General features: G+C 49.8%; 1 protein-coding gene across 2 annotated transcripts in view; it reads right to left on the minus strand.

The window, feature by feature from the left end:
• The window catches only part of Hpcal1 (hippocalcin like 1), a 106,412-nt gene that overhangs the window by 21,198 nt on the left and 59,317 nt on the right, over positions 1-25,897 (minus strand). For both annotated transcript variants that reach the window (XM_038319050.2, XM_038319051.2), the window contains exon 2: positions 2,402-2,489. The gene's annotated coding sequence lies outside the window, so the exon portion shown is untranslated. The remainder of the gene's footprint in view (positions 1-2,401; positions 2,490-25,897) is intronic.

Below are 25,897 nucleotides of genomic sequence, written 5' to 3' on the forward strand. Positions count from 1 at the left end.
CCTGTTCTAAAGTAGATACACAAAAAGGACAGGGGACAGCACCCCCGCCCCTCGGACAGTGGTTTACATCCCTACGAGAATTCTGTGCTAGGGTCCAAAGTGCACTGTTGTTGCATATGTCTCACAACTGCTCACACTATGCTCCAGGCACAATCTTCCCCAGCAAAGCTGGAGAGGACACCCAGAGGAATTGATACTGCCAAGTCATTGTTGTCCTAAAAATAAGCCGCGACTTTCAACACAGGAAAGATTTCCCTTAACTGTGAGGGTCCCCATGGGTGGGGTCCACCCCAGGAAGGTCACAGTGATCTGAGAAGTCACCTGAGGTAGGTAGGGATCATCACGGAAGAGACCAGCCTAGTGGCTCTCTCCAATAGCATAGCCAGTCTCCAGCCATTCCCCTACCGTCTTCTACAGTAGTGGTTCTCCACCTTCCTAACGCTGCACCCCTTTAATACAGTTCCCCATGTTGTAGTGACCCTCCCAGCCATAAAATTATTTTCATTGCTACTTCATAACTGAGTTTGCTACTGTTATGAATTGTAACGTCAATATCTGATATGCAGGATGCCAGACATCCGACTCCAAGGGGGTCGCAACCCCACAGGTTGAGAATCGGTGTTCTAGATGCTGCTGCTAGCCACACAGGCCTCTGTGAGCAGTGTTGATCCTTGAATCCTGTAAGCAGAGATCACGATCTACATCTAGGGCTGTCGTTCGGTCTACGGTGAGCTTCAAGTGACCGACTGCATATCCGTTCTCCTCATTGAGTCTGTGACTCGTACTTCCCCACCCCTATCCCTCTGACCCATCTCCTCATCCTCTCCAGCCACACAGGTCCTTCCACGGCTTCCATATCCATTTTGACAGCTGCTCCTGGGCCTTTGCTCCCAAACCTCCCAGACTTTTTCCTCAGTCAGATCTCTTGAGGCCAAAGTGGAAGACTTTATCCAAAAGGGAAGCCTCAACATGTAGCTTCTTGCCCTAAACTCTCTTTCCAACTTATTTTTTCCCCTCTCTCTATATTAAAATGTGTTTAAGGGATTTCCTTTGCCATTGGAGGTCACAGCCCGCAAGCTCGCTGGGGACAGAGCATATTCTCAGTAAACGGTGAGCCTGTGTGCATGCACGCTGCCTGCCAGGGTGGGCAGCCAATGGGGGGGCTGTGCCCCAGGCCTGTTGTAAAGGATTACCTCCACAGAGTGGGAACGGAGGAGGTGTCTGTCCATCCTTGGGGCAGTGGGGGGGGGGGGTCTTCCCACTGGGTATCCCCTAACCCCTGACACTATGGCAAAGTTCTGACATCACCTTAGAACTAACCACCTGACCCAGGTCCTCCTCATTGAGTGCAGGGGTGTGTGCATCAAATACTAAGGGGCCTTAGGATGAGAAGAGATCCCACGGGCTCTAACTCCCGTTCGTCTGGCTTCTGTGTCTGTCCCAGCTTCCAGACATCAGTTCCCAGGCTCGGCAGGACCCTGTCATGCCCCTGTGTGCTTGTGGCAACTGGAGTTAAAGGCCCCGGGGCTGGGAGCACGTATGTAGATGGTGCTCAGTCATGCAGATTCGGGCAGCTGCTTCTCTGCCCTCCACATGCCATTATGTCTATCGAGAGGACCCAAAGACAGAGGCTCCTTTCTGGGTATTTCTTTCAGACAGCATGTACAGGGGATGTGGGGGAGCAAGTGATAGGCGGCAGGAGATGAAGGCAGGAAAGGTTACTCCACCCACAGGAAGTCCCAAGGACACCCTGTGCCTGATGCTAGGGGAGCTTGGGTGTCTGGGGGAGGGGAACCCAGCCACACCCAGGTCTGCTGGGAGCTGGTGGCCCAAGTTTCTGGGGAGCTGTATCTACCAGAGCCACAGATGGAAGTACCACTTGACATTGTCCCCCGCATTTTGCAAGAACCTCGATACACATGACCTCTCAGACAAAAGTGGTGATGCTGGCCACACGGTTAAGGCCTGGCTCATTCTGGAGATAATTTCAAGGCACACTGGACCCTCCCTTCTGGGTGTTGTTCCCCTTCCGAGGAATAGCCTGGGGGAAGGCAAGGGAGAAGGAGGACTTGGCATATGGGGTGCGAAGGGAAGGGAAGATAAGAAGAACCTCAGGAGAGACGCCTCTGTTCTCCATCCTGTACTTTTATATGGAGCTCCCAACTCTGCTCCCTGGACAAACTCACAGGCACAAACACAAGCACACACGATGCTCTCAGAGAGACTAAGAAGAGAGCCAAACCCGGAACCCAAAAGGGTTCTTCTTGCCTCCCAGCCTCAGTTTCCTAACTTATCCCCTGAGAGCACTGGGTAGATTGTCCCCACACAGTTTCTACAAGAGCCACCCCTTCTGCCCACAGCCCTAACCATCTGCAGGCCCACTGGCCTCAGGGTCACTTACCTAGGGCCAAGTGGAGGCCAAGACCGAGCACAGGTCAGAACTGCTAGGGGCTGATGCACAGGCTTGACTGGGCTGCTAGACCATGCCCCTGGAAGAGAAGACCATAGGTCAACGTGGGATGCTAACATCTGGATGAATCCACACTTGCACCCAAGCACGGCTGAGTGTGCATGAGTACAATTCCTACCATCTCCCATTAACAGAAGCCTCTGAGATGCTGACTTCCCGCTGCCCAGCTGGGGTTACATTATCCAAAACCAGTGTGAGCACCGGTTATGACCATGGCTCCCCAGTACACAAACCTGGCTCAAAATATTAATTGTAACTCAACTGGGTGACTCTGGATCATCAGAGATTTGTTGTGTGTGGTGCCTTGCTTTCTGTCCCTTCTGAGCATTAGGAGGCTTGGTTGAATATCCAGGCTGGGTTTGGTAGGCACAAAGGAGCATCCATGTCTGGCCCCCACCTGGGCTTACCCAGGCTTCCTCCTCAAAGTCCCAGTTGCCCCAGTCCTTTCTGTCTCAGTGCAGGGTACACAGAATATATTCTAATGTGCACATTGAATAAAAATACATCCTAGGACTGGAGAGATGGCTCAGCAGTCAAGAGCACTGATTGCTCTTAACGGAGGACTCGGCATTCAATTCCCGGCACCCACAATGGCAGCTCACAACTCTGTGATTCCAATACCTGACATTCTCACACAGACCTACTTGCAGGCAAAACACCAATGCACATTAAAACAAAAAACAAAACCAATATATCCCAACTCAGACAGCATGCAAGCCCTCACCATCTGGGGTAAGGAAACACCCCGTTAGCATCAAGAGCCTTCCAGGATGCCCAACAACCAAAGCCCCCGTAGAGGGCCAGCTCTGTAGGCCACCTCTTTCTTCCCCATCTGAGGATTGGTGTCCCCTCCCAAGTGAACAGTATTATGGAAATGTTCCTGAATAGTACCTCACTGAAAGCTGTCCTCGTCCCCCTGAGGTCCTCAGGACAGACCAAGGAGGGAGACCCAGCGTCACATTCATTTCCTTGACGGGGAAAACAGGGACTTAGATAAGCTGCTAACTGACTCAATAGCCAAGAGACAGCCAGGATGGGATCTGAACGTCCTGTCACCCGAGCACAGCTTCTCTTCCTGGCTACAGCCCAATCTCAGTTTCCCCTTCTGGTCCACGGTCCCTCTATCCGCAGCAATGATCCCATTCCTATGTGCTCCCTGTACCAAGCTCTGGTCCACCTCGGTGTCTGAAGCACAGAAGGACCAGGGCTCCCCTTGCTTTGCAGATGGGGGTGGGGACGGTGGGACTGTGCATCTGCCCTCGTCCCACTCAGCCCGGCTGACTGGACACCACATAGTAATATGTCGGCTTCATTCTTGTGTCAATGCTCAGTCAGTCGCTGCAGGCACCTAGTACTCCATGCTTTACAAAGGAATAGCCCTGACCTCAGACTCAATCTTAAATTCAAGATCTGGACTAGAAAAGCCACACACTTCCACACCAGATACATGCACATTAGTGTGGGAATATACTCATTAGTGCAGGTGCCTGTGGAGGCCACTAAGGGGCATCAGATCTCCCAGAGCAGGAGTTACAGCCTCCCAACAAGGCAGGAACTGCACTTGGGTCAGTCAAAGGACAGAAGGGCTCTTAAGCAATGAGCCGCCTCTCCAGTCCCCTGGGCACATCTGGCCCACACCCTACCCCAGAATGAGATATCTGCCCCGTCACTGTCATTGCTGTCACTCAGGTCCCCAGCTTACACTAGCGTTCCGGCTTTGAGCCATATATTCCGGGCTCATGGGTGCGCGTGGAAGCATGTCTACTGCGTCGAATACGGGATAGATTCATTGACCTCATCATCTCTTGTGCTCAACCTTATCCATGCTTTCTCAATGTGTTTCAAAGCCCCCAGCCTCAGCGAGTTCCAAGAGTCCTGATTTGACTGACACTCAGGGGGTCAAGGCCAGGCTGATGGCAGAAAAGGGGGACCCCGTGAAAGGTCATCGGAACCCACAGCGTGGTGGCTGCAGCAGAACTTACCAGGCAGGTGTACAGCCAGTCACGATTTCCTCATTCTGCCTTCCCCATAACCTTGGCCAAGAGCCATGCTCCCAGGGTATTACTGAGGAGGGAGTGTCTCTGGGACATGCCTGTGTCATTCGTGGCTAAGTGGAACACCCAAAATGCAAATCCTCAGCCCAGACCCCTGCTTCCTGCATTCACTGCCGTTAACCAAGGGAACAGGGCATACAAGCCATGAGCTCACACAATCACGATACTTGCACAAAAAATGGAAAGAGCTAGAAATCGTTGCTAAGGGAAAAGAGTCAGGTTCAGAAAGGTGTGTATGTGTGTGTGTATGTGTGTGTATGTGCGCGCGTGTGTGCTGGTGGTGATGGGCTGTATGTATGTGTGAGTATGACTAGAAAGGGGGAGTCCAAGAGGGAAAGGGATCCAAGGAAGGGAAGAAGTGGGGTATATGTCTGTCAGGATACACAGGACATGAAAGGGAAGAAGTGGGGTACATGTCTGTCAGGATACACAGGACATGAAAGGGAAGAAGTGGGGTACATGTCTGTCAGGATACACAGGACACGAAAGGGAAGAAGTGGGGTACATGTCAGGATACACAGGACACGAAAGGGAAGAAGTGGGGTACATGTCTGTCAGGGTACACAGGACATGAAAACAGAAAGTGCTAAGCAAGGGAAGGAAGGGACCAGCTGGAGGGGGTAGGAGGCAGAGAGAGGGCAAAGGGGAACACATGAGAACAATGGACAATGGCACATGTGTGATGGTGACCTTGAGAAACCCACTTTGAGAAAACCAAATACTTTAGATGTTATCTGAAAAAGTTTACAGATTCAGGCTGGAGAGTGCTCAGTGGTTAAGAGTGTATACTGCTTTTGCAGAGGGCCTGAGCTCTGTTCCCGGCAGCCATGACAGACAGCTCACAAATGCCTGCAACTCCAGCTCCAAGGGGGATCTGACGCCCTCTTTTGGATTCCATAGGCACCTGCACTCAGGTTCACATACATACATACTTATATCTATATACACATAAAAATTAAAAATGAGTCTTAAAGATTGTTTTAATTTTTAAAAATGTTACTATAGGATGCAGTGAGCAAGCACCCCACCTCCTTTTAGGGGTGTGGAAATGTGAGGGGTGGGTCCCCCTCTCTCAGCCTGCCACCTCTCAGCTCCTGAGACACTGCACCATTAGTGTGTGATGGGGAATCTTGGTTGTCGGCTTGACTGGATCTGTGGTCAACACACACCTTTGGGTGGGTGAGTCTATAAGGGTGTTTTCTGGCAGACTGACTCAAGGGGCTGAGACCCTCCCCGGGAGTGGGCATCACGGACACAAGGGCAGCCTTCGCCTGCCTGCCCGCCTGCCCTCCTCATTGGTGAGTGTATGTACCCTGGTTCCGTTACTGTCTCCATCCTTCACTCATCAGAGCCCTGGCTTTTGGCCCCCGGACATATCCTGAAGGCCAGAAGCTCTCTAGGAACCTCCACACCTTCAGGGCCAGACTGAGACTGTTAACACATCCAGGTCAGTGTCCTGAGCAGAAGGGGCTCTCAGCCTACGGCCAGCCACTGTTGGACTACACTGTCCTATGGTATAAGCCAGTCTAAAGCCCTCTTAGAGAGATGAATCCATTCTATCAACGCTGTGCCTCTAGAGCAGTGGTTCTCAACCTGTGGGTTGGCGAATGACCCATTCACAGGGGTCGCCTATCAGATAGCCTGCATATCAGTGTTTACATTATGATTCACAGCAGTAGCAAGATTACAGTTCTGAAGTAACAAAATAATTTTATGGTGTGTTGTGTGTGTGGGGGGGGTCGCCACAACCTGAGGAACTGTATTAAAGGGTTGCAGTATGGGAAGGCTGAGAACCATAGTTCTCAAGAGCCTTGACTAATAAAGCACTTGGCTCTCAGTCAGCTGCAGGGGCCTTGGTTGTTCAGTGACAAAAGCCTACCATTGCCAGCCTTCTGGGAACAGCTCTACATGACCACCAGGGGACCACACGCTGATCACAGCTCACTGAAGAGGACTCCCAACCCAAGAGAGCACTTTGTATCCGCCATCCCTGTCCCCTAGAGAGGATCCCAAGCTTAAAGGGAACCTGCTGGGTCAGGGTAGGCCTAGGGGAAGTTCTTTCAAACTGGCCTAGTCAGTGAACGACCTTGGGCACACCCCATGACCTCAGTCACAAAGGCCATGGGGGGGGACATCACTAGGAGATTGGCTGAAGCCACTGTCCTGCTGAGAATCAAGAATTCAAGAACAGAGAACACTCACTGTGGAGGGTGCCAACAGAGAAAGGCTATTTCTTTTACACAGCAATGATCCACAGCCAAGGCCTGAGTTTGTATGACCAGGAGCATGGCCTGGCTCCCCTCTAGATAGTTTCTGGAAATCTCCCAGACAAGATGACTAAGCGTTGCTTCCAATGAAACATCCTGGTGGCCCAAGCCACCTTTGTGACCCATCAGGCTGTTACTCTGTCTGGTGTAGCTCAGGACCACATTCAACTCCTTAATATCCCTTAGGGGGTGTAGTTTCAGGGCCAAAATCAGACAGAAGACTGCTCAAACATAAGGGAGCATTTCTCTTTCTGACTTATTTATTTAGCATATGTATGTGTGTGTGTACATTCACACGTGTGAATATGGGCACGTTTGTGCCACGGTGCACATGTGCACAGTCAGAGGAGAAACTCAGGTGTTGGCCCAGGCCTTCCACCTTATCTGAGGTAGAACCTACACACTAGGCCAGGCTCACTGGCCTGTGAACTTTGGGGTTCTCCCGTCTCCTCGTAGGAACGCTAGGACTGCACATGCTCACAACTGCATCGAGCTTTTCATATGTGTTCTGGGAACTCAAACGCAGTCTCTATGATTGTACAGCAGGTACTCTGTCTTCCTAGCCTCCTCCACAGCCCTGCTTCTCCTTGTAGCAACTATTGTTCTTTTTAAATTTTTTTTGGGGGGGGTGGAGGGGGGGGTCAAGACAGGGCTTTTCTGTGTAGCTTTGGCTGTCCTGGAAGTTGTTCTGTAGACCAGGCTGGCCTTGAACTCACAGAAATCCACCTGCCTTTGCTTCCTGAGTGCTGGGATTAAAGCCACCGCTGCCTATAAGTCCACATTTAAAATTTCCCTCTCAGGGAGAGGGTTTTCCCTCCTGGGCATGAGGTCCTCAATTCGGTTTTCAGCATTGCATAAAACCAGACGTGGTGGCATACAGCCACAATCTCACCATTTGACACGGGGCAGAGCAGGAAGATCACAAGCTCAGAGCCAGTGTGGGATACAGAAGGACCTGTCTCAAACAAAAACTCTTTTCAATAAACTCCAAGTCTGTTTCTATGCTGCCTTGTGCTGAAATTCTTTGCTGGGGGAAGTCAAGGATCTGCCTGTACCTGAACAGAGGTCCCTACAGGATAATGAAACTCTTTTTTTTTTTTTTTTGGTTTTTCGAGACAGGGTTTCTCTGTGGCTTTGGAGCCTGTCCTGGAACTAGCTCTTGTAGACCAGGCTGGTCTCGAACTCACAGAGATCCGCCTGCCTCTGCCTCCCGAGTGCTGGGATTAAAGGCGTGCGCCACCACCGCCCGGCATAATGAAACTCTTAAAGACACAGTGTTCGACTGTCTTCTGTTCCACTATAACTAACAGGACTAGGGAAGTGAGAATTCCCGAGGAAGATCCCCCATCCTGCCCCTACCATCCCTTCCAGCCAGCTCGGGTCCCACGTTTCCTTGCAGGAGAGCCCTCCATTCCAGAGACCCTCAAGGCTGCTTGTGAATACTCCATTAACTTGAATTGCAAATTTCTTCCTGGCCCTATCATTCAGCCACAGGGGCTCCCTGGCTTTCCAGTGAGAGATAAAGATTGCAGTCATTGCCTCAAGGAGCAGAAGTCATTAGGCGGGAATAATTATGTGGAGCTATGTCTGGTGGATCCCGATTTCTGTCTGGATCCCGATTTCTGTCTGCGACTGTCTTACAGATTGTCGAGTCTCATCCTCTGAAGGAGAGATGGGTGAGTCATACAGAGCCTGGGATGAAGGTCTTGCTGCTCCAAGGATGCACAGGCATCGGGCAGGAAGGAGCTTTGTGTGGAGCTGATGTGGAGCAAGGCAGGGTTGCTGCACCAGAGCCCAATCTCTCACAGGGTGTTTTCCACACTTCCCCTTTCCTGTGGTAGCCCAGCATTTTGTGCCTGGCAGACCTAAGGCCGGCTGTGGCCAAGCCTGACCCATCTATTTAGGTCCACAGAGTGGGGACAGATGGAGGGGAAGAAGACAGGCAGAGAGAGCAACATGACCCTCTGGCCAGCTCAGAGCCTTGCCCCCAGTGGATGGCCCCAACCTGTTATTCCACTTCTTGATGCAATAATGACACCTCCTAATTGAAAGATTTTAAGTTAAAATTATGTGAGTTAGTGCGTGCACGCGCGTGCGCGCGCGTGCACACACACACACACACAGAGCACATAGGAAAAACTCAATGATAACAACTCTGGAAGGGTTTGGGGAGTTTAGGCCAACCGAAAAGGGACACAGCTGAGTGCGTAGTGGCACAGGCCGGTCATCCCAGCACTGGGGATAGGACTGTGAATATGGCCAGCTCAGGCTACAAAGCAAGACCTGTATTATGGTTTGGTGATGGAGTATTCAGATAGCACAACCTCCCTCTCCCACTTTCCACATAGGATCATGTGTTTGAACACACGGTCCAAGCTGGCAGCCTGTTTGGGGAGGGTGTAGAGTTTTAGGGTGAGGTCTTTCTTGCTGTGGGGGGGAAGGGGTTTATGAGGCTGGAGCCTGGAGCCTCTTCTCACTCAGCTCTCTGCTTCTTGGTCTGTTCAGCTGTGAGCGAGCACCTGATGCTCTTGCTGCCACACCTTCCCCACTATGATGGATTGTAGCCCTTCAAACTGTGAGCCCAGATAAGCCTGTCCTCTCCTGAGTCACTTCTGGTCAGGTATTTGGTCACTGCAATGAGAAAAGGAACTAATATCATCTGTCAAGGAGAAAGAAAAGGCACAAGCGGACTCAAGGAACAAAGAGGTTGAATAAGCAATGAGAAAATTCCCCACAATGAAAAGCCCACACCCAATGGCTTCACGCCAGAACTGTAAAGAGCTGACGTATTTTTTACCAACTCCTCAGAAGACAGAAAAAGAGGGTGTGCTTCTCAACGCATTGAAAAAGATCGCAACTACTGTAACACAGAACCAGAGACCAACTTCAAGGGAGAATTAAATTCTTGAGCCGTTCTCATTAAGAATATGGCGTCAAAAATCCCTCACAAAACTGCAGGTCAAATGCAGCAACATATAAAAGGATCATTCACCATGCCCAGTGATGTCTGTCCCAGGAGTGCAAACTTTATTATTTACCATCTGAAAATCAACTTACCTAATGCCCAGCTTTTTTGTTGTAATTAAATTTGTGTGTTTGTATATGTGTGCGTGTCTCCATATGTGTAAGCATGTGTGTGCCAAGGTGTGTGTGTGAAGGTCAGAAGCCAACTTTGAGGAGCTGGTTACTGCCTCCAACCATGTGGATCCCGGGGATCAAACGCAAGTTACCAGGCGTGATGGCAAGTACCCTTATCCACTGATAAACCTTCATACCCAGCTCCTTAAACTGTGTGTCACAAACTCGTATAAAGCCACTGAATGTGAGAGCTGAGAAATTTGGCAAAAAAAAAAAAAAAAAAAAAAGGTTTGGAAGATCAAATGCAATGACTAAAACCAAATCAAAGTCAAACATATAATCTATGAGACATGTTGCACCGTGCGACTTCACTACAGCCTTGGCTCTGAGCACGCGTTATGTGCACCGTGCCATGCCAATGAAGCCTGCCTGAAGCACCTCTACAAAGGCTGATGTAGTATATCATAGCAGTGACCACCAAAAGGCACGTGCTCATCCAGATAGATCTAGAAGAAGCACTTGGCAATATCCAATGCCTTTACACGACAAAGACACTCTATGTGGATAACAGGACGAAAGGGAGCCCCTGCAATCTGACGAAAGGCAGCTATGCAAAGAAAAACCGCAGCTAACATTACAATGGGCAGTGATGTCTTCTAGGATAAAGACTCAGACAGCGGTGCCTCTTTGTTCTTGGTAGTTCTTTCTTTCTCCTCATGTGCATGTGCGTGCACATACACGTGCACATACACGTGCACTTGTGTGGAGGCCCAAGGCTGATGTCCCCAGTCTTCCTCTATTGCTCTCTTCCTTATTCATCAGGGCAGGGTCTCTTCCTTGAATCCAGAGCTCGCCTGTCCAGCCAGCTTTGCTGTCTCTGCTTTTCACTTGCTGGCTGTGGAGACCCCAAAATGTGAGCCTTTTCCACCTTGTCTGAAGGTCAGGGAGTTTGAGCTTGACCTAGTGTGTGTATTTAGTGTTTGGACGTTAGGATGGTCCATGGAGGTAGATCAAAGGTCAGAGAATTCAAGCACACTTCTGCTCCTCCTTTTGAATTTAGAGGTTTAACTTCAGGATACTTGTGTAGGTGGGTTCACTGTCTAAATAACAGAATGCTTTTTTCAAGAATTAATGACTTGATGTCTCAAGTATTGAAGGAAGTAACTGTTCTAGTTGTCCTCTGCACCATGTTAAAGCAGTCTTTTGCCTTTTATTTTATTAAGGCATAAAAGTATATGGAAAATTAAACGTGGGTGAATTTCAGTATTCGCTGGAACTCCCTCCCGGTACTATCCTAGGTTTCTGTTTTATTATTTTTACTGGCGTCTTCATTCTCTTTACTAACTTTTCTAATCCCCACGCCCCTACCCTGGCAAGTGGTATACCTGTTGAATCTGGTCCCCGACAGCTGGCATGACAAGTAGCCCGCCACACCCACTTGGCATTTACGTGGGTTTTGAGGATACAAACTCTGTCCATCGTGCTCTAACCACTGAGCCATCTCCCCAGCCGTATCTGTCCAAGTCATATGGTTCCCAGCAGGGCAATAAAGCAAGAAAAGAAATGCAAATATGAAAGATATCTATTACAAGGATGGAAGACGCACGCTACTTCATTTTCTGATACTATTATTTGGTAATTAGCACTTCTGATGAATCCGCTTCATTTTTCAAGAAGGCTGCTAGAGGCAAGATCAATAGATAAAAATAACTGTGCTTAGAAATTTGTAATTCAAAATTCAAACAGTGGAAATGATGACAATAATAATTAGAATACATAATTCCAAACAATGACATCCTACCCCCCCAAAAAAATACTAAGAAAAAAATACTCAATAAGAAATGCAAAAAAAATTCTGATCTGGAAATAACAAGGCATTGTTTTGCTTGTTTATTTAATTTCATTAAAAAACAAAAAATAAAAACAAAAGCCAAGTTCTGTCACATAACCCACACTAGCCTAGGTCCTGCCGTCCAGTCCAGACGGGCCATAAGCTCGCAACCCTCCTCTGGCTTCAGCCTCTAAAGATCTCCAGGCCTGGATGAGGAAAAACATTGTTGAAAGGTATCAAGGAAGATCTGAATAACTCCGGATGCATTCTCTGTTTACAAATGGGAAGACTTCATGGTAAGCTGGCCTTTCTCCCGACTGATCCACAGACTTAAGAAAATTCCTGTCAGCAGCCCCTACCTAGTTTACTTCTTTGTAGAAAATGAAAAACTGGTTTTAAAATTCATATGGAATTGCAAAGGACCTGGAGTAGCCAAAAATAGTTATAAAAAATTAGAAAGTATTTACTCATGCCTCCCAATTTTCTTTATATTCTGTGTGTGCAGAGTGTGTTCATACATGCGTTTTGTGTGTGTGTGTGTGTGAAGGCACATGCATGTGGAGGCCCACGGTTGATGTCAGGAGCCCTTCCCTCCTCACCTTCCACTTTGCTCAGTGAGGTAAGGGCTTTCAGTTGGACACAGAGCTCACTGGTATGGCCAGTCGAGGTAGCCAGCTTGACTCAGTGATCCCATCTGGACCTTCAGAGCCACCATGCACACCTGACATTTGATGCCGGTTCTGGGGTCCTAACACTTGCACAGCACAGCCATCTGAGCTATCTACCCACACCTCCCAACGGAAAGACACAGAAATGAAGTGCAATCAAGAGTACAGAAATAAACACGTACATTTGGGGCTATCGATGCAGGCCAGAGACAGAGCCCCTGCCTAGCATGAGCAAGGCCTAGGGTTCCATCCATGCCTCAAAAGTCAACCAACTGACCCTACAACATACAGTTTAACAAGGATGCCAAAACCATCTGACATGGAAGACTATCTTTTCTCTTAAAAATTTTATTATTTATTATTTAGTGTGTGTGTGTGTGTGTGTGTGTGTGTGTGTGAAAGTCAAGGGGACAACTTTGGGGAGTTGGTTTTCTCCTTCTACCATGTGGGTTCCAGGTAAAGGCAAGTGCCTTTACCCACCAAGCTGTATCACCAGCCCATGTTAGCGGTTCTTGGAGCTGGGGGAACAAGGCTGTAGCCTGAAGTGTTAGGTTTCCTCTAGAGCGATGAAAGCACTCTGAAAATGACTATGGTGATGGCTGGACACACTTGGAAAAAGACCACCACCAACTGAACTAGGTATGTCACCTTTACTTTGCTTTACATATAAGACGTGGAAATTTTTAGGTTATAGGAACTGTTTCTCCAAGCCCCATGGTGTTAGTTTAATGTCAACTTGACACAAGCTAGAGTTATCTGGAAAGAGGGAACCTTAACTGAGAAAACGTCAGTCTAAGATCCAGCTGTAGGGGGTTTTCTTAATTAGCGATTGATGGTAGAAGGTCCAGCCCATTGTGGATAGTGTCATCCCTGGGCTGGTGGTGCTGGGTTCTATAAGAAAGCAGGCTGAGCAAGCCATGGGGAGCAAGCCACTAAGCAGCCCCCCTCCATGGCCTCTGCTCAGCTCTTGTCTCCAGCTTCCTGCCTTGTTTGAGTTCCTGTCCTGACTTCCTCCAGTGAAGGACTGAAATGTGGAAGTGTAAGCCAAATAAACTCTTTTCTCCCCAAGTTAATTTTGGTCATGGTGTTTCATCACAGCAATGGTAACCCTAACTAAGGCACCCGCCAAAAGAAAAAGGGAATCTAAACCAAAGTCTTTCTACTTTTTTACATTAGAGGACAGAAGGATGAAGAACAGAGTCATAGGAACAAGGACACACGTGACTGGGCTTCCCAGTGCCGCACCATCGCCCTCACAGATGGATAGTACAGAGCAGGTGTGCCAATCTAGCTGCTGTCGAGAACGAGGCAGCTTCCCATCCTGGGCACAGCCCTAAAGAGCATACCTCAGGTTGAGCTAGCGTGGTACCTTGGGGACCCCCAGCATGGCCAGGCGCGCAGGCTGAGGGCCAGCCAGCATGTGTACTAGATCCAGGGCTACCTCCTCATTTTTGAGAAGTACACAGTCTAATAGGTTCACTCGGATATAAACTTGACACTAGGCAGGCTGCTAGACACAAGCTCTTGGGGGTCTCCTTATTCTTATTCAAGGGGTGCTGTGCAGGGCCAGTCCTCAGGACACGTGGTTCATAAGAGACACCCCAGCTGCACCCACAGCTCTTCATCTGTAGCCTAAGAATCTTCAGAGTCCTTGGCTGTTTCTGTGGCCTCTCGATGGCCCAGTCCTGGAGAACTGCTTGTTCCTGCCTCCAGCTAGAGAAGTCTCTCCCCAGCCCCCAAACACAGTCCTGCCCAGGTCATGCATTGCGCTACCTCTAAGACCTGCAGGGAACCCGGAAACAGCCTCTCCAGCCTGCTCCCACAGACCGGATGTGTGCTCAAGAGATGACAAATTGTCTTAATATATTCTGAAGCTCAACTTAATTAGGAAGCAAAGTCCCTTAGGGAGGGGAAAAACATTGTGGGCTCTGAAGCCCAAGATAGATGGTTTGGGATTTTGATGACTCCCAAGTGACTATGGTTTGGAAGTGACTCAGCCAACCACGGTCTCCAGGTAATGAGCACAGTGACTCACAGAATACCCTCGGATACTATTTGGATAATGACCTCTCTCTGTAGAGACATTTCGTTCATTTCACCATTCAAGAAACTGACTTACAGCAGGGTATGATGGTGGACACTTTGTGACCCTACCGTCGGGAAGCCCTGGTGGGAGGGTTGTAAGTTCCAGGCTAGCCTGGGCTATATAGTACAGCATGGGCTCAGTCTGAGCTTCATGGCAAGACTCTGTCTCAAACAAAAAGCAGTAGCAATATTAATAATAAATAATAAAGCAACGGGGTCATAAAGGAGACCATAGGTCATGTAGATGTTGTCAGCTTGTACTCCACAGAACACAGTGGCAGCCAAATCTGGATGAGACCACTCAGGCTGCCCGGCTGGGGAAGGGGCTGGGAGGACAGCTGGGTTCAGCAGTGAGCTGAGCCCAACCCTGAGCAAGGCAGAGTCCTGGCCAGTGCCCAGCCTGGGAATTTGACGATAAAAATTTGCACACTCCAAAGACTATGCAGTGCCTAACTGTGGCTCCTGCTTGTATGCCCCTCACCAGTGTGGCTGGCACTCGTGAAGTACTGGGTTTAATCCCCAATACTGAACAGACCAGATGTAGATGTACACCTACAATTCCAGTACTCAGGAGGTCGAGGCAGGAGACCAGACTTTTAAGGCTGTCCTTAGCTACATGGCATGTCTGAGGCCACCGTGGGATACATGAGACCTTGTCTCAAAAAATAAACAAACAAGCAAAACAGACAACGAAACCTGGTGTCTACGCTTTGAAAGACTGGGATATTTGCTAACTAAGGATAACTGACTCCTCGCATTCTCCTTGATGCAGGGGTCTAACTCCTTCACGCATTGAGACAGGCCAATCAATATCCATGTACTCCAGGACATGTGCCGTCGCCAACCTGCAAGCTATCCGAATGTGCACCTACACCTCACTAGGAGGGAAGCTGTAGCATCCTCGCACAACAGAGTACTAAGAAGTCATCGGAACGCCCCTGGGTGGCACCTAATCACACAGACAACGGTGAATGAAGAAGCCAGACGCAAACCCTCACAAGCTCTGAATCTTAGTTGACCTGTTAGCACAAATCGCCATGGAGTTAGTGCCTTTAAGCCACCTACTTTCTGTCCCCAGTTCTGCGGTAAACCCAAAGTCAAAGTGCCAGTGTGGATGGTCTAGCTTCTGGTTCTTTACCGAGTTCTTGTTTGGTAGGGAGCCCTGCATTAATCGCGCCTTGTGGGTTCTACCCTCCTGCCTTAATTTACCTCCCAAAGTCCCCACCCTTCTAAGACCATCCACTGTGAATTAGCATTTCAATGTATCAAGTTTGGGAAACACCAAGTGCAAGTTAAACACTGGACATTCCTCTCTTTTAAAAAAATTAAATTGCTACGTATTTATTTAGATTGTGCTTGTGTTTATATGTATGTATGTATGAGTGTGTGTGTGTTTGGAAAGGGTGCAGGTGTTTGTGTATGTGTGCATGTATGGGTATGTGTGTGTGCATAGTGTGTATGTGTGCTGTGTGTGTGTGTGGTTATGTGAGTATGTATATCGTGTATGGGTGTGTGGAGGCATATGTGTATACTGTGCGTGTGGGGGGTTGGGTATGTTTGGGGAGGGTGCAAGTGTTTGTGCCTATAGTGTGTGAATGTACATGTATAGTGTATATGGGTACGCGTGGTACGTATAGGGGTGTGTGTGTGTGTGTGTGTGTGTTTGGCAAGGGTGTACGTGTGCTGTGGCTGCATGTGGAAGGCAGAAGACAGTTTTCATGGGTCGGTTCTCCTCCTGTCATATGAACCCTGAGGGTCAGACTTAAATTGGGCGTTGGCGGTAGGCTCCTTTACCTGCTGAGCCATCTAGCCAGCCCAAGAACTCACATTTTAAGCAATGTTGCTGTAGAACAACTTTGAAAACTAGAAACAAAATGCCAGTCACCATAGGGAAAGATTAAAGGGTCCGTGCTCCCAGGGTAGCAGTGAATTAAGACTTTCTGGCTCTGTCTCGTTGGGTGGGAGTGCACCATCTCTACATGCTACCATTATGAGACCAAACACCGATGCTCACCCATTCATGCCCTTCCATGGGGTAGGAATAAAGGTGGCCCATTTCTCATAACAGGCTTTCTGGGACCCCTCCCCAGCCAGGGCCACTGTCACCTCCTACCATGGCTACCTAATACTGCTAACCCTGGACAGGGGTGATAAGATACCCACTCGGGCATTCTTCTCAAGGGGTGCCCACTCTGGAAGGGAGGTGGTGAAAAACCTTTGCCAACACTGGAACGGGCAGCCATGATGGGAACAGTGATGGGCCTGGGGAGGTGGGGTGATTGCTCCCGATGGCGTTGGCACTTCCTGTTCTGTGGAGTGATGACCACAGGAAACCAAGCGCTCCATCTTAGCTGAGGGGACACAGGCCTTCAGCAGGACACCTCTCTCCAGAGCCTAGCGTCTTAGAAGGATGGGAAGGAAAAGTAGTCTGCCCTTCCTTCCACTGTGGGACCACGGCATCTATGAACACAGACATTTAGCCAAGGCGTCCATGGGTAAGGCAAAGAGAAAGGACACCCATCTGGTCCAACCCTGCCATTTTGCCATTGTGCAGAGGATGCCAAGAGGAAAGAAAGAGTCCTGGCACTAACTCACAGGGCCAGGTATGGCCAGATGTATAACCAGGAGTGGCCCTATTAAGACCAGTATGGCCAAGTATGGCCAGGCCATATACCCAGGAGTGCCCAGGTGAGGCCAATATGGCCAGGTGTGGCAGCATGAAAAAACAAAAATCCTGGGAGAGGCAGATGCTTCCATTTGCTGCTGGTCAGCGACATAAAGGTTCCTACTTGAACGAGTGCCCTTTCCAAATGTGCACTTGACATCACCTGAGGTCACTTCATGGTCACCTGTCATACGAGCCAGGGCTGCAGGCCTCTGTGAGTGCCATTGCTAGGCACGCTGGCAGCTTTATTAGCAATGAAATTGGAGGAGAGGATGGAGAGCAGGTACTCCGTTTGGAACAAATTATCACTACAGTCTACTCGGGAGCACAATGGCCGCAGTGTCCCTAGAGCGGCTGTCCTGAGTCCACCCCAGGTTCTCAGAGTACCAGGAATGTGGAAGGTGAGTTGGGGGTGAACCCTTCAACACGAGGAATCTAAAGCATGCTGAACCTGGACTCCGATATGTCATTGGGTGGCCCTGGACAGTCGCTGTCCCTCCTCTGGTCTCTCCTCCCTGTCCTTCCTCTGGTAGCCAGGAGACCACATGAGAATATGAACCCACAAACACCCTTTCAATGCATGGCCATTCAAGCTAAAGGCTGGGAGCAGCACCTCCTGTGTGTAGTGTACAGAACCACGGTGTCAGGCCCATCCACAGCAAACACTGTCCCTTCAGGTCCCACCCAGGGCTAAGCTAGCTACCAGGCCTGCCAGCCACCTGGGTGTTCATGATCTTGTCCTGGAGTTGAGCAGGCAAAGGGTGGCATCTTGTTCCTGGGCTCACAAGTCTCCAAATGCCTCTTAGAGAAGACCGTTCCTAAACTTTGAACAACGAATCAACAGACAGCTCAGGAGAAGGATCCTGGCTAGTTATGAACAGTTTTGAATATCAGAATTCAGACTGTCCTCAGCCATGGTGGATTCTTGAATGATGGACTTGGAGGAGGATCAGGATAGTAACCTGGGCAGGATGAACGGCATATGCCCAGGCCCATGCCAGAGGGACCTCAGAGGAGATGGGTGAGTGATCTAGGCAGGGGCTAAGGTTGGTCCATGGCCAACCATCTGGGGTGTGCGTGGCCACGAGCAGCTTCCAGCTTGTCACATACAAACACTGGAGACAGTCTACCTGGGAGGCAGAGAGCTCGTGAATTATTGGGATTGAAGTCTCTGGGTACGTGAAGGAGAGAAGGAAAGAGGGAGAGAGAGAGAGAGAGAGAGAGAGAGGGAGAGAGAGAGACAGACAGAGACAGCAAGAGAGCACAAAGATGCTCCTGAAGTGTGGCCTGTGAAGCACCCGCCTGGAAACACATCACAAAGACGGGGGATTAAGGCTGCAAAGCCCCTTAATCAGGAACCTACAGGATGCTGGGCTGCGATGAAGGGGTAAGCCATGTGAAAACAGAAATAAATTATTCATTCCCCACAAATGAGCAGCCTCCACATTCCCGCAACAGCCGCCTCACCACGGGCACCCCAAAGGCATGAGAGTCCTGTTAGCGACACCGCTCAGCCATGCCGGCGTGGGTAGACACAGGATTCGGCCATCGCCATCTTGACAGCTCCCCAGGATCTGTCCACACGGTGTGCGTTCAGTATCACAAATTCAAACAGCCCAGCTCAGCTAACATAGTCCTGATTCAGGCCAGCCTCAAGCCACAGGGGCAACTCCCCAGAATCACTGTATCTAGAGCCTGCTGAGAGCTCACAGCGGCCCCCATGCTGGGAAAGAAGCCTGGAGCTTGCAGGTTGGGGCAAATCTCCAGAAATGGGTTTGAGTTGAAAGCAGGCCTGCCAATCCAATCCGAGCTACCATTAAAAAAGCATATGTGTGTGTGTGTGTGTGTGTGTGTGTGTGTGTATACATACATGCGCGTGGGCGGAAATGTGTGCACATATGGATAAACTATGCATACATACTGTAATTTTAGCAGCTCCCAGCCACACAAGCACACGGAACTGAGGCCACCAGCAGAAGGTGTCGGGGTTCTGGAGTCACCCCCGCCACCAGTAATCCATACACCACTAACAGCCTTGGATCAGGACCCCAGGGGACCAGCAGGTACTGGAAAGTAGAGGTCATTCACAAAACAATCCACGTGCTCAGGCCTCCCAGCGGGCCTCCGGGGCTTAACCACAGCTTACAGTCTTGAGGTTTTCTTCTCGCCAAGTTCTGGCATGCCAGGGACTATTTCCTCTCCCAGACCACACTCTAACTTCTCAATGAACTCTTCTTCACACCGGTCTTGAGGGCCTCTAGAGAGGCCCCAAGCTCCTGTCCCCTACCCCATTCCTATTGTACCATGAGGTTCACTGTCCCCTCACCTAACTTGGCCACTGGTGACACTGGTGACATCTCTTACCTGCCTGGTAGCCCTGCTGGAAGGTACTACTGCAGAGGACAGGGCCCTGCCCGGCAGCCAGCACACCTTCCGGCACAGAGAGAGCAACTATGCCTAAGTCTGGAGGTCCCACCTTCACCTGTCCAGAACAGGTCGGAGCTCTGCCTCGCAGTGAAGCAGTGAGGGTACTGGAAAACACTCCATAGGGAAGGGGGCTTCTCCTGGGACTGGGGACTTGCACTCATCTTGATCCACATGGAGGAGTATCCTGTCCCTCTGTCCCTAAGCTTCCACAAGGAGTCTTTTGCAGTAGCCACACAGGCTCACACTGACCTCATGCCCACTCCTTGTGTGAGAAGCGACTTACGCATGTGGCTGAAGGAAAGGATCTCCCAGCCATCCCCGCCCTCAAGCGTGGAGGCCCCATAGTTGTCTGCAACCCACACATGACTAAAAATGTGGCTTACGGGTTGGGGCAAACCTCAGGGGACTGGTTCTGGGTATAAAGCAGACATGCCAATTGAGCTGCCATTATAAAGGCATGTGTATGTGTGTGCTTACATGTGCGTGGGCGGAAATGGGTGCACAGGTGGATAAACTATGCATACATATTTTAATTTTAGCAGTTCTCAATGGAAGTGAGCGGCGTCATGTCTCTCAGAGGGAAACGTGGTCGTGGGTGAAGACATTTCTTGTTCTCACCAATGGGGGGAGGCATCGCACGGGTGAGGGTGGAAGGGACTGCAGAATGGGCTACACACAAACAGCAGCTCGCCCCACCCTAAGAACTGCAAAGCCCAAAACACCAACAGGGTCGCAGCTGAGACGCCTGGACCTGCGCGGACCCCACAACCCGCTGCCGCTGGACATCAGGATACGCTCAAGTTGTTCAGGGAAAGGGGGGCCAACAGTCTGGTCCCTTGAGTCCCATCTAACACATTAACACTGTCTCAATCTAGCCAACCATGAAAGTCTCCCAATGGGAGGAAGGAACTGCGAGGCCCTGGACAGGCCACCCGCCATTCAGTCCTCTTGGAATTCTTTCAGAGCTTCAGATGGTGCCCAGCCCGGTGTATCAGGTCCCTGTATGTCCTAGAAGTCACCACAGGGGGCTCCTGGACAGCTCAGACAGAACCAGCACAGAGGGTCCCTTTCCGCTCCTGCAAGGCCTTGGGGACTGCCTCTGCCCCCACATAAGCAGTGATCCTGGGGACCCAATCGCAGACACCACGATATTTGAACTTCCATCAGAGCGATGGTCCCCATCTGCCCTTTCTTTCACGTATCCACATCACATTTAACCAGGCTCCTAGCATGTGTCAGGATTTGTCCTAAACGTCTGGGATGTAACAGAAACAAAGATGATTCCTGTTCCTTGCAGCAACAGCCCTAAGAGGTTCTGAGTGGAACCCTATGGGTCCTGGGTAGGTGAGTGACAGAAGCCACAGAGGGAGCTCCAACCTAACCTAGGGTCAAGGAAAGCTTCCCAGAGCAGGTAACACACAAAGTCCTGAATAAGAGCCAGCAAGTGACTATTAATATGGGGGAGGTGAGTGTGGGGTGCGGCAGTCCTGGCAGAAGCTTTCCAGGAAATGCTCCACCCAACCAGGAGGCTGCATCCCCTGGGGAGGCTGGGGCTTTAACAGCAGCAGTCAGTGAGGGCAGCTGTGGTCAGCACTCAGCTCCCTGGTCCAGAACAGATCACAGTCGGTAGCCTCTGGCCCAGCGCCTACAGGCTTGCCCCAGCAGGAACAGCCAGACATAAAGTCCAGGAGTTCCTCAATTCTCAGACAAAAGAACAAAGCTCTCCTCACTGCCCTGTCCCAGCAGGTCCTCCCTGTTCACTCCATACCTCAAACCAGCAAGATCTCAGGACACACACATGGCTTTTCCACCCATCTGCCCACACATCTCCCCATCCTCAGAGCATGGGCCTGGGGTGTCTCCAATGGCAGCAAAGCCAATGCCCAGCTCGCCGAGTGACAGCTGGAGTTTTCAAACCATAGCCACAATCGCAAAAGGGCAGAACAGGCAGACTTACAGCCAGCCTAATTCATGGCATTTGTGCAATGAGAAAAACGCACAGGGCTTTGCCAAGTTAGGCATCCCTTCTGACTGAACCTCCAGGGAGACTCGGGCCCGCAGGTCCACCCTCACAATGAGGAGGGCACGCCTGTTCTGGGGGGTGGGGGTAGAAGGGGATGGCACCAGGGGCTCCTGCTTCCTGCTCAGGGCTGCAGTCATCCTGGGCGACTGTGCTGAGAATGAGCGTCAGTTCCGAGCATTCCCTTACATCCCAGGCATTCTTGCATTTGTCTTGCTCCTGTCCTCCCGTGAACAAGCGACCACATGTTAAACGCACAGCGCAAAGTCTGCCGTTAGCCCTATCACGTTCCTTCTCCTTCCTGTCTCGTCGTCTTAACTCACCAAGGCTTCTGGAATTTTAATAGCTTCCCGGCCTCCCATCCTGGGCCAATCTGATAAGTGGTACCACATCATAAAGGCGGAGGCTGAAGCTGCTGATGTGGTCCAGGCAAAGCTACCTGGCATCCACGAACAGATGTCCAACAGCAAGGCAGGCCATCAACTGAGCCCCGCTCAGCTGCCACTGAGGAAAGATCAGTCATTGCTTGTGGAATCTGAGCTGTTTCATCCACAGCTCAGAAGGGAGCCCTGTGTGTTGTGTCCCCCAAGTCTGTCAAGCCTCAAAGGGTCCCACTATCATCATCATCATCATCATCATCATCATCATCATCATCATCAACAGCAGCAGCAGCAGCAGCAGCAGCAACAGCAGCAACAGCAGCAGCAACAGCACTCACCTCCCGGGGCCACTGGGTCCCAAATGCCTTTTCTCTCATAAGTCCCATTTTTGTTCATCTTCACAATGTTTTGGAGAAACAAGGGATGTGATGAGAGTTTAGAACAAGGAGGAGGAGGAGGAAGAAGCAGTAGTCACTGGGAACCGGCAGGGTTGCTCCTGCCTGCACACTGTAGCTCCATGAAGGTCCATGGGGAGAATCAGGGTGGTGTCTACTGCCCTGATAGCTCTGGAGAAGGGCGTAAGGACTGGGAGGGCCTAGCCATGTCCAAGTTCAAGTTCAAGCACTTTTGGAACTTGCCATCAGAGGTTCTATTTACAAGGCTGGGTATGCTGGCTTGCGCCTTTGGTTCCAACACTTTGGACACAGAGACAACCTGGTCTACAGAGCAAGTTCAAAGCCAGCTAGGGCTACATAATGAGATCTTGTCTCAAAAAAATTTCTCTTTATGTATTTATTATTACTAGTATATCATTTTTAAAATATTTTATTTATTTATTTATTTATTTATTTATTTATTTATTATACAATATTCTGTCTGTGTGTATGTCTGCAGGCCAGAAGAGGGCGCCAGACCTCATTACAGATGGTTGTGAGCCACCATGTGGTTGCCGGGAATTGAACTCAGGACCTTTGGAAGAGCAGGCAATGCTCTTAACCACTGAGCCATCTCTCCAGCCCCCATAGTATATCATTTTTAATACTGGGTATTGAACCTAGGACCTCACGTGTGCTAGCAAGCTCTGCACCACTGAGTTGTAATTTTCAGCCTTCTTTGCAGAGATACAGGAGGACTTAGGCCACAGCCAAGTCTCTCTGAAGCCCCCCATGCCTTCCAAATGTCCACCACCGAGACAGAGAAATCCCACACTGCCTTCACCATTCCCTCTGAGCATCCCAAACAGCACCCCCACACTGAACACATGCCAGAGAATGCCACTGAGGAGGCCACACTCAGCATCCTGCCATGATCCAAACCGCCCAGAGCCAGAATCCTGCAAAGGCGCCCCCAAGCACCAGGACCACCCTGCCCTCCCTTCTCGGTTGACTCCAGGACACAGGTCTGTCAATTATGATGCAGAGGAAATGCGCTCAGCATAAAGTATGCATCTTGCCTTCCCTCCAGCTGTGACCCAGGGTCTTCTCCTGCCCCCTTGGCAGGCAGCTGTGACCCTCACATGTGCCACAGGCTTACTTCTCACTTTGGACTGGTAGATCCTCAGACTAGTGAGTCCCCATGGCCAGGGGGCCACTTCCATGTCCCGCCACATTGGCCCTGGGGGAGCTCAGCTGTGACCTAGAACAGGAAAGGTAGACGCAAGCCAGGTGTGTGGAGGTCACAAGGAGTTGCCTACACTCCGGCCTCCCCTGAGTTGAGGCTTTTCCAGGAATCTTCTGGAAGTACTGTGTTACATCAGTGGGAAAGGATGGAGGAAGCCACCAGGAAAGTAGGCACCAGAGTAGCTTTGAAGGGCTGATGTAGGGCCAGCCGAGAGGGTGACTCAGAACACGTAAAAAGAAAGACAGGAGTCCTGGGTCTCACGACTGTGCGCCGACACTGGGACACTAGCAGGGTGGCCTGTGAGCTGTGCCAGGATGTACATAGCCGGGAAGCACACGCTAGCTCACGACAAGCGTCTCTAAACACAAAGTCAATGGAGAGGGACATTAAAACGTCCCCACAGGGCTGGCAAACGGGGTCACTGGCCTCCTTGCTGCAGTTCTACTTAGCTATCCTCCATCCACCATTTGTGAGGCACAGCCTGTGCTTCTTACTGCCTCCTCTGGAGAACCTTCTAGAAGGGTACAGCCTAAATTGTGAACAGCAGGGTGTGGGTTAAATAAATTACAGTACATCCTCAGAGTAGGAACCCTGCCAGTTCTTCGAAATTGGGCCACAAAGGATACTTCTAATAAAAAAACAGAAACACACAGTTGATGGCATGTTTAGGTTAAACAGGCTACAGTTTGTGTGTGTTCTGAGTATAGTAAAGCATGAAGAAAAATGTATGTGCTATGGAATTCGAGACAGAGGCCATGGGGCCTGGAACTAACCCTGCAATGAGGAAAGTAAATCTTTAAAAATATATATTTTTTTTAATTTATTTTTTCGAGACAGGGCTTATCTGTGTAGCCCTGGCTGTTCTAGAACTCACTCTGGGCAGTCTGCCCTCAAACTCAGGGCTCCATGTGCTGGGATTAAAGGCATGTACTACCACCACCCAGAAGCACACTGAACTATCACAAGGGAAAGCACTAGCAAAATATTAGATGTCAGGGCTGGGGAGTTGGCTCAGTGGTTAAGAACATGGATTGCTCTAGCAGAGGGCCATAGTTTGGTTTCGGGGGACCCATGCTAGCAGCGCACAGTTGCCTCGAACTCCAGCTCTCGAGGACCCGAGGCCTCTGATCTCCAAGGACTCTGCACCCGTGAGAGGTACCCTGTTTCCACACACAGACACACAGGTACACATAATTAAAAAGAATTTTAAAAAATTCTTTAAAAAATTAGATGTCTTTTTCTTCATCAAGATCAGATATGCTTCCCCTTAATATTAAACTCTGACATTTACATTTAGGCTGCTTGCATTAAAAAGAAATTTTGTTGTTTGTTTTGTTTTTAAGACTGGGACTAATTCTGATCTGTAATTCCAGAACTTACCATCTTCCTGCCTCGGCTTCCTCATTACAGGTTACAGGTATGTGCCACTATACCAGGCTAAGAAAAGGTTTAAAAAAAAAAATCAAGTTTATTTTATCTACAATAAATTTCATCATTTCTAAGTGAAATGAACTAAAATTCATTTAGTTTTGAGAAATGTGCCCTGATCTGTAACCCACCCAACATAATCTTAGCAGAATGGAATCTTTTAAATTTATGCTAATAAGTGGTTTAGCATATATGAATATTCATCACCTCCCCAATTACTCTCCTAAATTATTTAATTAATTGCTGGTTTTTCAATTGATTCTCTCATTTTTTTTCCCCTCAAAATACAAAACAAGGCAGACCAGAGTCAGCCGTTTGGTGCCTTGGTGCTCAGGAGCGCTGTGTAGAGCCAGTTCGGCCTGCTGTCCCTCTGACTCAGTGCAAGGGTGTGACCCTGTCCAGTCCTATGAAGAAAGCAAAGTCTGGAAATTGAATAACTTGACCAAGGTCAGGCGGCTGCTAAGAGGAAGATCTAGGGCTCACATCCAGGGCTGATTTCCACTTCCGTATTTTATCTGTCCCCAACAGCCACATCACAAAAAAATGTCATTGTATCATCCTTGTCCTTCCCTAACCGCATACATTGCCTCAGTGTCTCAAAGGGCATTGAGGTGAAGGTTGGATCCACGCCTTCTGCCTCTCCCATACACTGACACCCCGCCACTTCTTGGCTCTAGCATGAACGAAGCTCCCAAGCACCCTCAAACCCACCCCAGGCTCTGGAGGGAACATAGGCATGGAGACAGGAGAGAACCTGGCTAATCATTCTTGTCTAGTGAATTCTCTGGAGGGCTGCAACGATGTCACAGGTCTGCAAGAGTAAGCACCCACACTGGAGACTTGGGACACGGAGCCGCCTCAGCCACCACTCCTGCTGAAACAATAAGGTCCCTTTATAGTCTAT

This window comes from Arvicola amphibius, chromosome 2, assembly GCF_903992535.2.
Source record: "Arvicola amphibius chromosome 2, mArvAmp1.2, whole genome shotgun sequence".
NCBI classification, from domain to species: Eukaryota; Metazoa; Chordata; class Mammalia; order Rodentia; family Cricetidae; genus Arvicola; species Arvicola amphibius.